This window comes from Eurosta solidaginis, chromosome 3 (assembly GCF_040869045.1).
Source record: "Eurosta solidaginis isolate ZX-2024a chromosome 3, ASM4086904v1, whole genome shotgun sequence".
Classification (NCBI taxonomy): domain Eukaryota; kingdom Metazoa; phylum Arthropoda; class Insecta; order Diptera; family Tephritidae; genus Eurosta; species Eurosta solidaginis.
Window position 1 is genome coordinate 58209007 of NC_090321.1, and position 5610 is coordinate 58214616.

General features: G+C 44.3%; 1 pseudogene; it reads left to right on the forward strand.

Annotated features, from left to right (window-relative positions):
* Positions 1-639: 639 nt before the first annotated feature.
* LOC137245893 (sterol regulatory element-binding protein cleavage-activating protein-like) lies at positions 640-3154 on the forward strand (annotated as a pseudogene).
* The last annotated feature ends 2456 nt before the right edge of the window (positions 3155-5610 follow it).

The window sequence follows — 5610 nt, forward strand, 5'->3', positions numbered from 1 at the left end:
ACCGGCATCGCAAAAGGGGTGCTCCAACTACGGCGTCGGCCGCGCCGTCAGTTGTCACCTTTTTTGCGCTGCCCATTTATGCATTTGTGTTAATGGACTATCTCTTTTTTTTCTTTGCAGGTTTTGTTGCAACTGCGATGTACGCTGAAGATTAAGCACTCGTTCTCTCACAATATGATTTTTGCCCGGAATTGTGGTTGGTTTTGGACACTTTTGCGAATCTCGTATTACCTCGCCTGGGGCTAATAATAATCGCGTTTGCTGCGCTGAACCAACAGCAGCTATAGCTGCTGCAGCAGCAGCGCCAGCCCCACCAAATGTGGGGGAGGTGCTTAGAGATCCGCTTTGTGTTAGATCAATATGTCCATCTGGTAGATCGATATTCGTTACTTGGTTAGTTTTATAATACGAATTAAAGCCATTAGTTTCCCAACCTTTGGCGCGTAACTCTATCAATTCGAGCCGATTCAGTCCCGTCATAATATTTAAGCGTTCGTCCTGCGAAGCATTACGGAATACAACGAAAGCACGCTCTAGTGTATCCTTTGATACGGTTTCCAATTGTGTACCATGTGTGCATAAATTTGGCACTAGCGCCGCCATTGGTACCATTTTATTAATGCCCGATTGTAGAGTTAGCGCATACAAAAATTTAGTATTTTTGCCATTATCGGTTTATTATCGGATTTCATGTTACAAATGTTCTCCACAATACTTGCGATGAATATTAAGCTACTCGATCACAAGCAAAACACTTGCCCAAAATGATGCTGAAATATACAGTGGCAAATACCAACCGAACGTTGCATCCAGGTGATGTGTGCAGTGATTACCTTTTCCTTGATAAAAATATTTCCGATACATCCTTGATTGGTAATAGTGGTGGCGGTACTGCTGGTGGTTTCGGCATGTTTCATCGCTCTCAATCACATCCGAAGTTCACATTTGCCGATCTCAATGCACACCCAGCAGATAGCGTACAAGCTAATAAAAATGGTCAAATCCCAAAGCGTTTGCGCATTGTAAATTTATGGGCACGTACACGTTTCTTTTAACGTGCCTTCATGATTTGGATGAGTGTTTGGATCTGTTCGATCGTTTATAATTCGGGATATTTGAAGATTTATTTGCCGTAGATGGCAATCGAACAACATTTACGAGTGACGACACACCAAATTTCGTTAAAACATATGAACAAAGCGCAGTGTCGAATTTTTTCTCGAATATGCAAAATGCTTTAAACGGCGCAGCTACCAATGGCAAAGATATAGCTGGACTAAAGGGCAATCGTAATGGAAACGCGGCAGCGTCAATGGCAGCGGGAGTACCTTCAATTCGCAAACCAAAAGGCGAAACCGCAGCCAGTCAAGCCAGCGTAGTAGGCAAATCTGATGAAGGAACTATCAATAACACAGAAGCCGAACTACGCCGCCTACTCTATCCCGACTTCGAGTTGAATTACTTTCTATCGAATTTTAACTGGAGTGCCATCATGAAACAATATAATATATCGCGTAGCGGACGCTATGTTACTCTATTACCCACCAGTAAGCCATCTCACGCCATTAGTTCCGAAACAGCAGTACTATTATGCAATCCTCGAGAGAAAATTATGCAAAACTTTCAGTGGAAAGCTTTAGCTGCTGCACTCGATCCTATCGATTTTAATGACGGTGAACGACGTGAATCGCCAATAGTATTTTCTGGTGGTGCACCACTCTATCCAAAAGGTCCGACGGAATTCTTTTTCGTCATCTCTATGTGCTTAATTAGCATTTTGTTCTTAGCTATACAATGGTGGTATTCTATCGTATATGTACACGTAATTATGCCGAATGGCGTTCCAGTTGGTATGAAGAATCAGAAATACAACGAAAAACTGAGCATATACTCGAAGGAGTGCCAACGAAAATTGCCGGCCATCGGTATATGATCGAATGTCTTATCTAAATGGCCAAATTAAGGTTTGGGATGCAAGAAATGGTGAGCATTTGACAACAATCAATCGTCAACATATGCAATTGCCAGTGAAGCGTGATAGTGGTGAGGTGGTATTCGAACGTTTGATTTATTCGCCTATTTGGTGCATGAATGCGTTTGATGAAAATTTGGCAGTAGGTTGTGCGGACGCACGTATTGAATTGTGGGAAACGCCGGAAGGTGTATTGAAGTGTATTTTTTCTGGAACTTCGAAACTTAATTTGGGCATAACTCACATTCATATAAATGGTGATCGCGTCATTATCGCACGACTATGCGGGCGGTTAGAATTCTATCGACTGGCAACCTATTGGAAAGGACAACAAATCGATTGGAATTTCACGTCAGCTTATCGAAGAACACAAACGCGTGCTGGTTCAGCTGGGAGAATTGGCCTAGCGCATCATTCGCAGCAATCGTTATCTCAACAACAACAAAACCATACCGGGCGCTCGCCCCCATATCCCAACAATAATAAGGAGGAAATGAAAAATCACTTTAATAGCAGTGTGTCATGGGCATCACCAGCCTGTCACTTGCATGGAGGTCTCGAATTGTATGGTGTTTACCGGCAGTAAGGATCATACGCTCAGGGTATATAGCCTGTCAAATGCCAATATAGAATATACATTACACGGCCATTGTGGGCCGATAACGCGCCTTTTCGTAGACCGTTGGCAACCTGGCACAGGTGGCTCTGGTTCTCAGGATGGTATGTTATGTGTGTGGGATTTATTTACTGGCGCTTGCTCCAACATATGTTATATCGTTGGGCGTTGATGAGCGTATATGTGTATAGGAATGTTTCCAGGGTAATCTCTTAACCACTAGTAATCTATTGAATGCATATTCAAGTCTGTTGATGCTAACACCATCGTTATTGGTCTACACGCACTTGCACATATATTCGCATTATTATTCCCATTCCGATGCTTTTCTGTATTATATACACTTTGTTTTATGGTTGCTCAGAGCCAAGAGCAACACTAACGGCTTTGACGCCACCAATAACACCTCCAATACCAACATCTTTGGATGTACATTTGCGTTCACAAGCGTTGGCATACAGAAATTGGCCATCAAAGTGATGTATGTATGTAATTGAGTGGACTTAAATGGAATGAGATTTATAATGTAATATTATCTTTATTTCAGAAGCACTAATTATATTTAAGAATTGAAATAGCCCGCCCGCTAGTTATGGTTAACCATGTGTAATGGCTAATTCGAGGGGTAATGACGTCGACATGAGCCAAAAACATAACCATCAACGACGAGAACGGTACCGGCACCGATGGGCCAAATGGTGGTAAAGCAAATGCACGAGATGATGATAAAGGACTATTTCTTGGTGGTCGTATCTGGGTGACATCGGAGAAGGAACTCGGCGGGCAGGATAAAGTTTATGCTGCTGGTGAACAGGATGTCGACAATAAGAAGGTAGATCTTTCTGTATAATTTACTCTTCACGGTTTACATAAGGGAGTACTGACGGTATTAGTTTTAGTAGGATGCTAGAGTTCTATTGTACGCGCATACATTTTTTCGGGTTTTTAACTGAAAGTTATTAACAAAAGTTGGTACAATCACTATGGGGTCTTTGGTTACTGGAGCCACGCTTGTGGCAATGTGTGATGGGTGTTTAATTATTAAATTATTATTAATTTGAGGCAGATACCATCCCGAAATCCACTTTGTGGTGTTTGTTCATATCCAGCTGAAAATACAGCCCTGTTTGCTTGCCCTTTTTTTTCAAAATGTTTCCGGTAAAGGAAGTCCCTTTTTTTTCAGTGAGTTGTAGTAGACAAGTATATTTGGGGTATATTAGTCGCCATAATAAACTTGTAAATGCGAATAATTCATTTTCTGAATGGTGTGGCGACAACGAAAATCGTGGTGGAGGCGGTGCAAGCGGCGTCTTTGGCACTGCGATATCGCTGTAGCATAAGGTAGCGATAACACTAAAAGTTTAATTGAACTCATTAATAATTATGATATCTGGGGCAGATGAGTTTTCTCATCAGCGGTAGGCTTGCGATGTGCCTCGTTGCGCGGCAACGAGTGCGGCTGTGTTCTGTGGCAGATCGGTTCGCCCTTCTGCGGTAGGCTTTTCTGTTGTCCTTGCTCAGGGTGAGCGAGTGAATTGGGGTTTGATTTTGAAAATTTACAATAAGTGTTTGGTGACAGATGGAGATCTGCATTAGGGTGGTTGATTGGCCTTGTTTCGGTGAACGAGCGCTGGGGTTTGAAATTTTAAAAATTTAAAAAGATTATGGGCCAAGTGCCCTTGTTTTCTGTGGCAGACCGAGGGTCTGCGTAAAGGCTTCTCTGGTATACTCGTTAGGGAATAACGAGTGAGTGGGATGGTTTGGGATATTTCGAAAGTAGGGAGGAACGGAGGGATTGTTAGGAGCAGCTCTTGGTCCTCTCGCAATCTATCTCCTCCGTGGGAAGAAGGATCAGTTTGACCAAAGGTCGTCGGACTTGACCCTTCTCGGTAAAGAGGTCGACCACACGTACTCGGTTGTCTTCACCGGGGTGTACGTTGACGACTCTACCGAGCCTCCACTCGTTGGGAGATAAGTTGTCCTCTTTGATGACAGCGAGATCTCCCACTTTTATATTTTCTTTGGGATGCTTCCACTTCACTCGTTTTTGAAGTTCGGATAGATATTCCACCTTCCATCGTTGGCAGAAAGTGTGATGGAGGGCTTTGAGCTTCTGCCATCTGTTTATTATGGAGGCCGTGCTTTCGTTCACATCCGGTTCTGGCGGCGCCAGAAGATGGCTGCCTGTTAGGAAATGTCCTGGAGTGAGGGGTTCCAGGTCCGTTGGGTCATTCGACCCCGGACTGAGAGGGCGCGAGTTGAGGCACGCCTCAATCCGGCACAAAAGTGTTTGGAACTCCTCCATAGTATATTTGTGGGGAGAAGCGATCTTTTTGAAGTGGCTTTTGAAGCTCTTCACTCCCGCTTCCCACAAGCCGCCCATATGTGGAGCGCCAGCGGGAATAAAATGCCAAGTTAATGCTCGATGGCTATACTTGGAGACTGTTTTGTCTCGGCTTTCTGCCAGGAAGGCTTTGAATTCCGATCGTAGAGATCGGGAAGCTCCGACAAAGTTCGTCCCATTGTCGGAGTAGATGTTCTTCGGACATCCTCTTCTCGCGATAAAACGCGAAAAGGCCGCGACGAAGCCTGGGGTACTAAGGTCACTAGTGGCTTCTAAATGGATGGCCTTAGTGGAAAAGCAGACGAAAAGGCATACGTAGCCTTTTGACAGTCGACATCCCCTACCGCGGTAGCTTTTGATGTCGAAAGGCCCTGCAAAGTCTACCCCGGTATTGGTGAACGCGCGGGTAAAAGTAGTCCGTTCGCAGGGAAGGGTCCCCATAAGTTGGGACTGTGCCTGCTTTCGGTGAATAATGCAGGTTTTGCACTTGTGGATGATGGCTCTGATCATGGTCTTGACATTCGGTATCCAGTATTGGGTTCGGATAAGACGGAGCATGAGCTGGTTCTCGCCATGAAGGGAGTCATGATGAGCCATCATAACTGTAAGGCGAGACAGCCTACAATTGTACGGCAAGATGATCGGATGACGCTCATTGTATGACATGTCCTTTGAAGC